At 38.9% G+C, this 14,903-nt stretch overlaps 1 long non-coding RNA gene and 1 pseudogene across 2 annotated transcripts; one reads left to right on the top strand and one right to left on the bottom strand.

The window, feature by feature from the left end:
* The first annotated feature begins 1,162 nt into the window (after positions 1–1,162).
* LOC137028447 (myosin heavy chain, fast skeletal muscle-like) lies at positions 1,163–13,833 on the top strand (annotated as a pseudogene).
* On the bottom strand, positions 1,637–2,950 carry LOC137028449 (uncharacterized). Of its 2 annotated transcripts, XR_010896162.1 has the most exons (4): positions 2,709–2,950; positions 2,517–2,545; positions 2,139–2,211; positions 1,637–2,045 (listed from the first exon to the last, which is right to left on the bottom strand). It is a non-coding gene; the product is annotated as an uncharacterized lncRNA (long non-coding RNA). The 2 variants fall into 2 exon arrangements; XR_010896161.1 differs by having other exon boundaries at positions 2,517–2,950.
* Positions 13,834–14,903: the final 1,070 nt, after the last annotated feature.

Below are 14,903 nucleotides of genomic sequence, written 5' to 3'. Positions count from 1 at the left end.
CCCACTTTATATTAAGTGGCCTTAACTACTATGCACTTACATTTAAATTAATGATTTGATACAATGCACTTATTGTGTACATACATGTTTTTACATTGTACTCATATTTGAAAAACACCTGCATGTAATTACATCTGTAATTAATTTCTGTAATTACATTTATAATTACACTGTTGACCCATCCCTTAACCCTTACCCTACCCTTAAACCTACCCATACCACCAAACCCGTCCCTAACCTTACCCGTATCCCAGTTCAATAGCAGAAAAAGTGTTTTGCAATTCAATATGAACCCAATAAGTACATTGTACTTATTTTTTGATGTAAGTACATAGTAGTTAAGGCCACACACACACACACACACACACACACACACACACACACACACACACACACACACACACACACACACACACACAAAGCAGTTCATATGTAGAACCCTCAATTCTATGACTCTCACAATGGAAAGAATCCACACTGACATAACTTACTGCTTTTAGACTTGGCACTTTTTTGGACCACTGATGCTATGCATATCAAGAGCAAGGGGGGGAAAGCAAAGACATTTCAAAGACTCCTCTTATCAATCAGTCTATAGGGTGTGTAACTGTATCTTAGGATAAAAATAACTTGTTAGTTTAACACAATCATATATAGGCAGTAAAACCCATATAGCCAAATACAGTGCAGCAGCTCTTCTGGGACAACATCTTACTTATAAAAGGAGAAGTCTTGGACTCCCCAAAGACTACCAACCACTGTGAAGGTAAGTGAGCCAAAACTATACAGTGCCAAAACTACTATTAATTAATTTTTATTTTTTATTTCTGTTACATCACATTGACATTAAAAGAAATGTTTCATGTCCTAAAAAGAAAATGGGCAAATATAAGATTATATATCAACAGAAAACAATATATTTTAAATACTCTTTGTCCATGTATTTAACAGAATCCAGCAGAAATCTGCACATTGCTGGCCTTGAAAACAACAAAGTGAGCAGCTTGGATGTACACTTAATGATATACTGCATCATTAATTAAATTACTATGTAAATTCAAAAGAAAAATTCATACTGGAACACATTTTGTGAGAATTCAAGAAAAGATTGACACCTAAAAATCTTGTCCCACTTAACATGTTTTAACAGTGCAGTGCAATCATGGGAGATGGTGAGATGGAGTGCTTCGGCCCGGCGGCCGTTTACCTCCGGAAGCCGGAAAGAGAGAGAATAGAGGCTCAGAACACCCCCTTTGATGCCAAAACAGCATTCTTCGTGACAGATGCAGACGAGATGTACCTGAAGGGTACTCTTGTTAGTACACTGTTAGCCCGGATAAGTTGAATTTACTTAAAAAAATTGAGGAAACTGGTTGCCCTAAAAAAATTAAGTAATGATTAAGTAATGTGAACTTAAAAATTCAAGTTCATTTAACTGAAAATGTTTTGTAATATTAATTACTTTGTAGTTATTACACATAGTACAGTTAAGTTCAATGTACTAAGCAAGTTAATTTATAGCAACTTCTATTTTACTACAAAATTAAGAAAAAAAGCAAATAAAAGGTACATTAATTCAATTTTATGTTTTATTTTAATTCAATTCCAAATACAACATTTTATGTCCTGAAAACATTTCCTTATAAAACGTGAAAAAAATAGTTTTAACAAATCAGCTTATTGTTAAGCACATAAATAGTCTATCTCAGAATCACAACAAATTGCATCAAAACTATATGGTTTGTTCACACTCCTGAGTTCACAATAGTGGCAGTATTCCATTTTAGGTGCCAGCTCACATTTTGCTAGGTTGAGCATTACCTGTTGAATAAAATATAAAGTATTTTTCATACAGTTAGGGTAGTCCAGTTGCAGGGCATAAATCAGTCAGAAAAAAGGACACAGAAGTCCTGAGGTTGGTCATCCATCACCAAACATCCTTTCATGACGATCTTCACTCATGATGGGTTTAGCTGAGCACTTTATGGATCAACACAGACGATTCTCACTGAAGTTTGCCTGTATGAGTCCTTGTCAGCTGCAACCTAGTAGAGGAAGACAAAGATCGACAAAGACATTATCATATAATAATGCATCAGATAATGGTATTGTCAAATACTCCATGCATCAATACATACCTGGTTTACTGTAGAAAGAGCTGGCCATTGAAGTGCCATCAGGCTGAAGTCAGGCTCGTCTTTGACAACTTTTCTGTGAGGAGCAAACATTAAAGTTAAAGTCTTGATAATGGCACCTGATTTTATGGTTTACATGTAATTGTGCACTGTGCAGTATGCAGATTAATAAAATAATCAGCCAAAGAACAGGTCTCAGTAAACCCACATGACACACAGCTGATATGGAGTTTTATATTGTGCATAACATGTGATATAAATGTACATGTATATGTTCCAGATGTAAACAAGCAAATTGTTCTGTTCTTGTATAACTTCATTGTTTGAGCCTATAATGTTTAAATAGCTGAGCTTTTTCACAGTTATAAGGGTAATACTTACACTTCTAATCCAAAGCATCTCTTCTTGACCTGCAACACAAAACAAGATAGTCTGTTGTTAAGAAAGCTATGAACCTAAATAAAACAGTATATCCATCGGTTTTTGTTTTCAACTCGTTAATTAAATTTAACTTAATCGTTCAATCAATAGCCGTGTCGAAATAAAACACGGTCGTTAAATTATTGCACTCACCATTTTCGCGCTTCATCCTCCCTCCTCTGCTGGGAGCGCGGGTGCGGCCGCGGCCGCGGTGTTCGCCGACAGCCAGAGGTTCAAACTAAGTTTACAAACGACGAAATAACGCGCGTCGAAAAAAGGCAAATGTTTGGAAAAACAATGTCTGTAGAACTTGCCAAAACAAATGTTCCAACTTCTCATCAACAGCTCCTTGAATTCACACACACACCACGACAAAATGGCGTCATTACCTGCCGTAAACCAATGTGTAAGAGGCGTGGTCAAGAGAAAAACTTAATAATTTAAGTGCATTTAACTTAAATTTATTAACACATTCTAATTACATCCACAATTTAGTAGAATATACTTATATTTTATAAGTAATGCAATCAAACTTCAATATTTTAAGTATATTGTAATTATATAGTTTAAGTAAATATAAAATCCTGGCTAAGAGTGTAAAGAGGGAGGAAAAGCTACTGTCAAAACACTGTGTGGGAAAGTAAGTATCATGGATAAAAACTATTTCACATGTTACTGTGTTTGAGTCTGCAGAGGTTAAATGTTCATTGATCAATGTTCATTACAGACTGTCACGGTAAAAGAAGATGAAATCTTCCCCATGAATCCTCCCAAGTTTGACAAAATGGAGGACATGGCCATGATGACCCACCTCAGTGAGCCTGCTGTGCTGTTTAACCTCAAAGAGCGTTACGCAGCATGGATGATCTACGTAAGTCTAAGCAAATCATATTTTATTCTTTTATTCATGAGAGAGGGCAAAAGCATTGTTAAACTGGACTATATATCTCCGTTTCAGACCTACTCTGGCTTGTTCTGCGTCACTGTCAATCCCTACAAGTGGCTCCCAGTGTACGATTCAGTCGTTGTGGCCGGATACAGAGGCAAAAAGAGGATTGAAGCCCCGCCTCACATCTTCTCCATCTCCGACAACGCCTACCAGTTCATGCTCACTGGTAAGTGGATTCCAGAAGTCTCTCAACAAACAAGAGTTATGGAAAACTTTGAAACAATGAAAAAAATATTAATAATAATGATTAAATGAGTTCTTAAAAAAAGAAGACTCATAATGATAGTTGTCTTTAGTTAATAATTAGATAGATAGTAAACTATACCTTGCTGAGTTTTTTCAGCTGATGCTAATGGATTGCAAAATTCAAGAATGCATTCATTTAGTAAGTGCTTCGTAATGATCATTACTATGCATCCTTACATAATAAATGTTATCAAATGTTATCTCTTCTATAAGAATGAATGCAAATTAAATGTTAAGGTTGCATATAGCCTATTAAATGAATGATAAATTAACTGAAAATACTTTATAACACTTTATGCCTTCAAGTTAATATAAAGCACTGCCTTTATTTGTAAACCCTGTTAACATTTCATGGTGTAATTTCAGATCGTGAGAACCAGTCTGTCCTGATTATGTGAGTAAATATTCTTCTGAAATAAGATGAAACTTTTTGATTATAGAGTAAATCTGTAGAATATGTACGACTAAATGATCTATTGTGAACCTCCAGTGGAGAATCTGGTGCTGGAAAGACTGTGAACACAAAACGTGTCATTCAGTACTTTGCAACTGTTGGTGCAATGTCTGGAACGAAGAAGGCAGAACCTGTCCCTGGAAAACTGCAGGTTTGTGAATATCTCTTCAAGACAATGTGATTGATAACACCAGTGTTTCTCAACTCCATTCCTGGGAACCCACCTACCACAATATTTTTGATATCTCACTAGTTAAAACACCTTCAACTCATCAGTTTCTTAGTGTTTTGAATAGAAAGACATCCAAAACATTCTAGGAGGTGGGTCCTGAGGACTGGAGATATGTTGGATTACACTGAATTACAGTATTTGTGCTTTACCTCATAACTATCCATTGTCCTACAATTACATATAGGGATCACTGGAGGACCAAATCGTGGCAGCCAACCCTCTGCTGGAGGCTTATGGTAATGCCAAGACTGTGAGGAATGACAACTCCTCTCGTTTTGTAAGTTGAACTAATAAAAATTATACAATTTCAGTCACACCTTCAAAGCTGCCAGACTTTGAAAAACCTGAGATTTTGTAAATGATTTCAATCTTCATAGGGTAAATTCATCAGGATTCACTTTGGGACAACTGGAAAACTGGCCTCAGCTGATATCGAAACTTGTGAGTCAGCATTGTTTTAAGCCAAAAATACTTTATTTGAAGGCTAACAAAATTATTCTTTTTTCTTTTTCTTGTTTTGAAAGATCTGCTGGAAAAGTCAAGAGTAACATTCCAGCTGTCTGCTGAGAGGAGCTACCACATCTTCTACCAGCTCATGACCGGACACAAGCCGGAACTTGTTGGTATGAACATTTTAGGTGTTACATTTTAGTTTACTTCCATTTTATTGTTGTTTTATACCAATCAATGAAACTAAATAAATAAATAATTTTCATACAGAGGCCCTGCTCATCATGACAAATCCATACGATTTCCCAATGATCAGCCAGGGTGAAATCACTGTCAAGAGTATCAATGATGTGGAGGAGTTCATTGCCACAGATGTATGTGTACAACTGCATTATTATTATTATTATTATTATTATTATTTTCTGATTCTATACAATGTAGCTAAATTAAAGACAAACACCAGCACAAACTGAATACTGCATGACATTCAATATAAAATACCCTTCTCTTTGACCTTAATTAAAAATGTGTGATTCACTTGGTCATTGTATAAACAGACAGCCATTGACATTCTGGGCTTCAATGCTGATGAGAAAATCAGCATCTACAAGCTGACAGGTGCTGTGATGCATCATGGGAACATGAAGTTCAAACAGAAGCAGAGAGAGGAGCAGGCCGAACCTGACGGCACTGAGGGTAAGATGTACTATTAGCACATATTAACATGTGAACATTCACTTCATTAGTACAATAATTCATAAAACTGTTCTTCCTCAGTGGCTGATAAAATCGCCTACCTCATGGGCCTCAACTCTGCTGACATGCTGAAAGCTCTGTGTTACCCCAGAGTGAAGGTCGGAAATGAGATGGTGACCAAAGGCCAGACAGTACCACAGGTGATCACTTATCTACTCAAATAAATTTAGAAATGTCTCAAGACATTCATATTTGTCTTGAGAAGTGAACGTGTAATGATTTGATCTACACTGACCTTTGAACTTCTCAGGTGAACAACGCAGTCTCTGCGCTCTGCAAGTCTGTCTATGAGAAAATGTTCTTGTGGATGGTCATCCGTATCAATGAGATGTTGGACACAAAACAACCAAGACAGTTCTTCATTGGTGTGCTGGACATCGCTGGATTTGAGATCTTTGATGTGAGCATCAGTTATTAAAGTCTCTGTAACAATCAGGATACAAAAGATAATAGACAACAGCTCAACAACGTTTTTTATCTGTCTGCATTGACACTATTGTATGCAAACTGAACTGAGCTGGATGATGACATCACTGTTTTCTCCAGAGCCGATGTATGGATGAATTAACTAAATTAATAACTATTGATTTTTACAAAGGAATGACTCAATACTGAACTTACTTAAGCTGGACAATGACATCATTTTCAAGAGCTGCAGACAAAATGATTCACCAGTTATCACTGTAAAGCTGCTTTGACACAATCTACATTGTAAAAAGCACTATATAAATATAAAGGTGACTTGACTTGATAGATGATAAAAGCTAGAAATGTCTCGTAGACATTTATAGTTGTCTTGAGAAGTGAACGTGTAATAATTTGATCTACATTGACCTTTGAATTTCTCAGGTGAACAACGCAGTCTCTGCGCTCTGCAAGTCTGTCTATGAGAAAATGTTCTTGTGGATGGTTGTCCGTATCAATGAGATGTTAGACACAAAGCAGCCTAGACAGTTCTTCATTGGTGTGCTGGACATCGCTGGATTTGAGATCTTTGATGTGAGCATCAGTTATCAAAGTCTCTGTAACATTAAGGATATAAAGATAATAGACAACAGTAAGAACTTGTCTTTGTTTAATTAACAGTTCAACAGCTTGGAGCAGCTTTGCATCAACTTCACAAATGAGAAACTGCAACAGTTCTTCAACCACCACATGTTTGTTCTGGAGCAAGAGGAGTACAAGAAAGAAGGAATTGAATGGGAGTTTATTGACTTTGGTATGGACTTGGCTGCCTGCATTGAGCTCATTGAGAAGGTAAGAGGACATTCAGCAAATTAAAATGATTATTCATATTGTCCCTGTACTTGAGCATGAATATTTCTTCAACAGCCAATGGGCATCTTCTCCATCCTTGAAGAGGAGTGCATGTTCCCCAAAGCTACAGACACAAGCTTCAAAAACAAGTTGCATGATCAGCATCTGGGCAAAACTGCAGCTTTCCAGAAGCCCAAGCCTGCCAAAGGTAAGGCAGAGGCCCACTTCTCTCTGGTGCACTACGCCGGCACTGTGGACTACAACATTGTTGGCTGGTTGGACAAGAACAAGGATCCACTGAATGACTCTGTTGTGCAACTTTACCAAAAGTCATCACTTAAAGTGCTGGCCTTCCTGTATGCTGCTCATGCATCTGCTGAAGGTATGATCACCTAAATTTATTGTGTTTTAAATATGAACTGAAGACTGAGACACACTTCTTACTCTCCACATTTCATAATTTAAACCAATTTTATAAAAATCTTTCCAATACAGGAAATTTGGCTAAGAAGTTATTTATTCTTTATACAATATCAGTAACAACACTTGTCTTGACATAAAACAGCTGAGGGAGGCGGAGGAAAGAAGGGAGGCAAGAAGAAGGGTGGTTCCTTCCAGACGGTGTCTGCACTTTTTAGGGTAAATCAGATTCTCTCTTTTAATGAAGAATGTGAACCTTTACACCATTAAAGATTATACTAATGACAAACATTTCCACAGGAGAACTTGGGTAAGCTGATGACTAACCTGAGGAGCACTCACCCTCACTTTGTGCGCTGCTTGATTCCTAATGAGTCCAAAACTCCAGGTAAACTTAATCCCTGAAGACTAAAAAGTTTTGAAAATATCTCTGGAACCTTAAGAACATTTTCATTGCAGGTCTGATGGAGAACTTCCTGGTTATCCACCAGCTCAGGTGTAATGGTGTGTTGGAAGGTATCAGAATCTGCAGGAAAGGTTCCCCCAGCAGAATCCTCTATGGTGACTTCAAGCAGAGGTAAAGACACCTTTTTGCAACCACCTACTTAGACAAGATGCACCACCTGATCATCATCATCTTATGACTATATTTTTGGCTTCACGAGAACATGACTCTCCCCTGAATGTCCTCTAGATACAAAGTATTAAATGCTAGCGTCATCCCTGAGGGACAGTTCATTGACAACAAAAAGGCTTCAGAGAAACTCTTGGGCTCTATTGATGTTGACCACACCCAATACAAGTTTGGACACACCAAGGTGAGTTACACAGCAAATACCTATGGTCACATCTATCCTGACGTTACAGTTCACGTCCCTCCTGTTCTGGACTCCATCTCAAATGTTCCTCCCTGTTCCTCACCTTCACTCACTTCCTCGTCAACTCCCCATCACCACAGATTACCTGCACTTGGACTTCATCATTAGCACTCCCTTTATAATGGACTCACTTCCCTGCACTCCTTGTCTGTTCTTATGTTGGTTACCATTGGTTTAGTTGTTCTGTTCTTGTGAAATAAACCCGTTAATGCTGATGTCTGATTCCGACTCTTCTCTGCTGCAGCTAAACTGTGACACCTGAAGGGGACAACTCTGTTTCTATACCACTGATTTCTTCCAAATGTTCTTGTAGGTGTTCTTCAAAGCTGGTCTGTTGGGTACTCTTGAGGAGATGAGAGATGAGAAACTGGCAACACTGGTTACCATGACTCAGGCTTTGTGCCGTGGATATGTCATGAGGAAGGAGTTTGTCAAAATGATGGAGAGGAGGTATGAATGAATTTACAAAACTGTTTGGAACAACTGTTTGTTATGAAAGATTGATAATGACTAATTTACTGATTGCAATTTACACAGAGAATCCATTTATTCCATCCAATACAACATCCGCTCATTCATGAATGTGAAACATTGGCCATGGATGAAGCTCTACTTCAAGATCAAGCCTCTTCTGAAGAGTGCAGAGACTGAGAAGGAAATGGCAGCCTTGAAGGAGAACTATGAGAAAATGAAGGAGGATCTATCAAAGGCATTAGCTAAAAAGAAAGAGCTTGAGGAGAAAATGGTGTCACTTCTTTAGGAGAAAAATGACCTTCAACTGCAAGTAGCTGCTGTGAGTATTTCCGTTCTTACGGAGTCAAAATGATACCTACAGCTATGACCAACCAAGAGACTGGAGGATGAGGAAGAAATCAATGCTGAACTCACTGCCAAGAAGAGGAAACTGGAGGACGAATGCTCTGAACTAAAGAAAGACATTGATGACCTGGAGCTCACCTTGGCCAAAGTGAAGAAGGAGAAACATGCAACAGAAAATAAGGTCAATCATCTTTTCACATGTTCTTCACACTAATGATTGTTCATTGTTTTCATTCTCAAGTTCCTGAACAATGTTTCTATTTAGGTTAAAAACCTGACGGAGGAGATGGCTTCTCAGGATGAGAGCATTGCCAAGCTGACCAAAGAGAAGAAAGCTCTCCAAGAGGCACACCAGCAGACTCTTGATGACCTTCAGGCAGAGGAAGACAAAGTCAACACTCTGACTAAATCTAAGACAAAGCTTGAGCAGCAAGTGGATGATGTAAGATGTTTGGCATGAAACTAAGCATGAATAAATGGGAAATTAATTTTGTGTCTCTAAACTAGACTTAAATGCTCTGGTTTCTGTAACAACAGCTTGAGGGCTCACTGGAGCAAGAAAAGAAGCTCCGTATGGACCTTGAAAGAGCCAAGAGGAAGCTCGAGGGTGATCTGAAACTTGCCCAGGAGTCCATAATGGACCTGGAGAATGACAAACAGCAATCAGATGAGAAGATCAAAAAGTAAGTGGACATTAGCATTCACTCAATTACATACAATTTTACACATTTTACAAAAAAGTACTTAAAAAACAGGAAAGATTTTGAGATCAGTCAGCTTCTCAGCAAGATTGAGGATGAACAATCATTGGGAGTACAGCTTCAGAAGAAGATCAAAGAACTTCAGGTAACACTAATCTTTTCTATGTGCAAACGTGAAGTAGATGCATAGCTGGAAAAACCCACTGGGTAGTTAATTTTCCTTTCTATATTTAGGCCCGTATTGAGGAGCTGGAAGAGGAAATTGAGGCAGAGCGAGCTGCTCGTGCTAAAGTGGAGAAGCAGAGAGCTGATCTCTCCAGGGAACTTGAAGAGATCAGTGAAAGGCTTGAGGAAGCTGGTGGTGCCACTGCTGCCCAGATTGAGATGAACAAGAAGCGTGAAGCTGAATTCCAGAAGTTGCGTCGTGATCTGGAAGAGTCCACCTTGCAGCATGAAGCTACAGCCGCAGCTCTCCGAAAGAAGTAGGCAGACAGTGTGGCTGAGCTTGGAGAACAGATCGACAACCTCCAGCGAGTCAAGCAGAAGCTAGAGAAGGAGAAGAGTGAATACAAAATGGAGATTGATGACTTGACAAGCAACATGGAGGCTGAGAACAGAATCAAATGCACATTGGAACACCGACGCTTAACCTTTAATTTCAATAGGGTAATTTAGAAAAGATGTGTCGTACACTTGAGGACCAACTAAGTGAAATCAAAGCCAAGAATGACGAGAATCTCCGTCAACTAAATGATAATAATGCACAAAAATCAAGACTTCAGACTGAAAATGGTGAGTATTGCAAGGTAATAGGTAACATTAGATTAATAATTATGCATAATGAACTAATAAAACTATTAACTAATGGAACTGAACTAAGGGAACATTTGATCTGTTAGGTGAATTTAGTCGCCAACTGGAAGAGAAAGATGCTCTTATTTCTCAGCTGACCAGAGGAAAACAGGCTTATATTCAGCAAATTGAGGAACTCAAGAGACTTGTTGAAGAGGAAGTGAAGGTAAATAGCCACCTTCAACAGTAAACATGCACAGTAAATCCACCAATGAATTTTCAGAAAACAATGCCCATAAACTGCACAAAACAATAACATTTCATTTTAGGCCAAGAATGCTCTGGCCCATGTGGTTCAGTCTGCCCGCCATGACTGTGACCTGCTCAGAGAGCAGTATGAGGAAGAGCAGAAGGCCAAAGCTGAACTCCAGTGTGGAATGTCTAAGGCCAACAGTGAGGTGGCTCAGTGGAGAACAAAATATGAGACTGATGCCATCCAACGCACTGAGGAGCTTGAGGAATCCAAGTAAATGCATCATTGGGAAAAGTCTTCAGTATCCTACATTTAATATGACCAAGATTTCATAATTTCAAATCACTTCCCTCAGGAAAAAGCTGGCCCAGCGTCTGCAGGATGCTGAAGAATCCATTGAGGCAGTGAACTCCAAGTGTGCCTCTCTGGAAAAGACCAAACAGAGACTGCAGGGTGAAGTAGAAGATCTCATGATTGATGTGGAGAGGGCAAATGCATTGGCAGCCAACCTTGACAAGAAGCAGAGAAACTTTGACAAGGTAAAAAGACATGGATAACCTGTAAACATAAACCATGAATTTACTAATTTAATGATGACCCCATTTCTTTCATTATCAGGTGCTAGCAGAGTGGAAACAGAAGTATGAGGAAAGTCAGGCTGAACTAGAAGGTGCTCAGAAAGAAGCTTGTTCTCTCAGCACTGAACTTTTCAAAATGAAGAACTCCTATGAGGAAGCTCTTGACCACCTGGAGACCCTGAAGAGGGAGAACAAGAATCTGCAACGTAATACAACTTTTATTTGTACAACAAAGACTAACAAGGATATGCATTAAAACAGAAAATCTTACACTCATGATTTTTAAACTCTTTTAGAGGAGATTTCTGACCTCACTGAGCAGCTTGGAGAGACTGGAAAGAGCATTCATGAGTTAGAGAAAGCCAAGAAGACAGTGGAGTCTGAGAAAGCAGAGATCCAGACTGCACTTGAAGAAGCTGAGGTGCCATTCTTTTGCTATAATACTAATATTATGATACCATTGCTTTAAATAATATTAAAACATTGAATATTTATACCTTTAAATGGAAAACTTAATTTTTGTTAATTATTTCCTTCTTGAACCCTAGTAAATGTGCATAAATGTGCTTGTGACAAATTTACAAATACATTTTTGTCTTTTTTTCCTTTGTAGGGCACCCTGGAACATGAAGAGTCCAAGATTCTTCGTGTGCAGCTGGAGCTGAACCAGGTGAAGAGTGAGATTGACAGGAAGCTTGCTGAGAAGGATGAGGAGATGGAACAGATCAAGAGGAACAGCCAAAGAGTGATCGATTCCATGCAGAGCACTCTGGACTCTGAGGTCAGGAGCAGAAATGATGCTCTGAGAGTCAAAAAGAAGATGGAGGGAGATCTGAATGAGATGGAGATCCAGCTGAGTCATGCCAACCGCCAGGCTGCTGAGGCCCAGAAACAGCTCAGGAACGTCCAAGGCCAACTCAAGGTTTCTTTCTGTAGAATGTGGGATTGCAATAAATATTAAATGTTTGACAATATGAATATGAAACATGAATTAACCAAAGCATGACAACTAACAAAGAAAGAATGTTGCCACAGGATGCCCAGCTGCACCTTGATGATGCTCTCAGAGGACAGGAGGACATGAAGGAGCAGGTGGCCATGGTGGAGCGCAGGAATAACCTGATGCAAGCAGAGATTGAGGAGCTGAGAGCTGCACTGGAGCAAACAGAGAGAGGCCGCAAAGTGGCGGAGCAGGAGCTGGTTGATGCCAGCGAGCGTGTGGGACTGCTGCACTCACAAGTACAAACAATTACTAAATACCAGGAACAAATTCAGGATACATGATAAACTGTAGACACTGTAGACTAACTGCTTACATCCCACAGAATACAAGTCTTATTAACACCAAGAAGAAGCTTGAGGCTGATCTGGTCCAGGTTCAAGGTGAGGTGGATGATTCAGTCCAGGAGGCCAGAAATGCAGAGGAGAAGGCCAAGAAGGCCATCACTGATGTGAGTGTTTACATTCTGCTTCTCTATTCCAGTTTAAACAGTTATTTGTATTGTTTTTAGGTGCATGTGGTAACAGATGGAAGGTCATGAAAGGTAATTCTATCTATATTGGTTAGTTCATTTTAACTGGCTTATATTTCAGGCTGCCATGATGGCTGAGGAGCTGAAGAAGGAGCAGGACACCAGTGCTCACCTGGAGAGGATGAAGAAGAACCTGGAGGTGACTGTCAAAGACCTGCAGCACCGTCTGGATGAGGCTGAAAGTCTGGCCATGAAGGGTGGAAAGAAACTGGAGTCCAGGGTAAATTTGAGTGTTTAGGAACAAAACAAGTTTTTAGATGTACTGGTCATGCCAGAGATTTGACAGGTGAAACAATAACTCTCTACTGAAGGTGCGTGAGTTAGAGTCTGAAGTTGAAGCTGAGCAGAGACGTGGTGCAGATGCTGTGAAAGGAGTGCGCAAGTATGAGAGGAGGGTGAAGGACCTCACCTACCAGGTAAAACTACCCAGGAATTAGAAATTTACCACCTTTCTTAATAATATACAGTTTAACTAAGACCATGTCCAATATTTACTCCCAAAGACTGAGGAAGACAAGAAGAACGTGATCCGACTGCAGGATCTGGTAGACAAGCTGCAGCTGAAAGTGAAGGCCTACAAGCGCCAGGCTGAAGAAGCTGTAAGTCTAATATCAAATGTCTGGAGCGTGAAGTTTTAGTATTGACAAAAGTGTCCAGTGCCATGAATGCACTGCCATGAAAAGGGTTGGATATCTTGTGTAATCGTAACAGGAGGAGCAGGCCAACACTCACCTGTCCAGGTACAGGAAGGTGCAGCATGAGCTGGAAGAGGCTCAGGAGCGCGCTGACATTGCCGAGTCCCAGGTCAACAAGCTGAGGACCAAGAGCCGTGAAGCTGGCAAGGTAACAAACACACAGATGGAAAAGGATTGATGATGTACAGCTGTATTCTGTGAAGCTATAGTTTATACATAAATATTTTTCTTTTTATTATATTGTGCAGAGTAAGGATGAAGAATGAAGAAAAGATGACAAACATACATGCAAACGAATAAAAAGAAAATAATCTATATTGTCTTCCTTTTATGTTGTCAACCATATAAAATTCGTACAAATATCTTCATTCAGTCAACAGACACTTTTAATCAAAAGTCCCACCAGAGACTTATGAATGAAGAACATCACAAGCAGTTTGTCAAAGGAGCCAACAATATTTTCAGTACCATGCCAAGTTTCAAAATTAAGAAAAATTCTAGTAAACAAACTAGAGCAGAAATTAAATGCAGAGGTGAAAAAAGAGAGCGAGCAAAAATTCTATATTGTAAGGGGCTGTACTTATGGTTGTTGGTTAATCTTTCCAGAAGAGGTGTCTTTAAACGCATCACTTGACCCTTCCCTCCACCCTTGTTCCTATAACAGCTTGAATTATTTGTGGCAACAGAGCCATTTATGTTGAAATATCACACACTTGTTGCAAAGGTGTCGGCTGCACATTCTGCCACTGAATCACATTTCAAATGTAGCTCTTATTGGATTGAAATCAGTCTGGCTGGTAAAGGCTTTAGTTGGCACAAGGTGTTGCCTGCTTCCCTACATGAGTACACCATGGCTATAAAGGGATTCACACAGAGTAACAAAATGCTAAGGAAGCTCAAGCTATAATCTGTACCATGATTTTCAATTTAAAGTCTTCACTGTGGTCTGAATGAATGGCCTAAACCTCACAATACAAACAGCAGCTATTACTGTGCTGTTTAAGATTTTCCCACATAAGAACATGCTGTTTATAACTTTGAGTCATAATATTACTATGAATGCAGATTAGTAGGTGCAAAGACTACTTGGCTTTAATTGCTCAATAAAAAATAATTATAAACACACACACACACACATATATATATATATATATATATATATATATATTTTTTTTTTTTTTTTTTTTTTTTTTTTTTTTTTTTTAGTTGGACTGAGAAACTAGAGTTTATCTCTGGCAATAAATAATTTAGGTTTTAAAAAACTTGAAGGCAAAAGATGAAAATTACTATTGAAGGAAAACCACCTACATTTTCTTAGATTTGTCAAGAGGAACAT

The sequence above is a fragment of the Chanodichthys erythropterus genome, chromosome 10, assembly GCF_024489055.1.
Source record: "Chanodichthys erythropterus isolate Z2021 chromosome 10, ASM2448905v1, whole genome shotgun sequence".
Classification (NCBI taxonomy): Eukaryota; Metazoa; Chordata; class Actinopteri; order Cypriniformes; family Xenocyprididae; genus Chanodichthys; species Chanodichthys erythropterus.
This window is presented reverse-complemented; position numbering and strand designations above follow the sequence as displayed.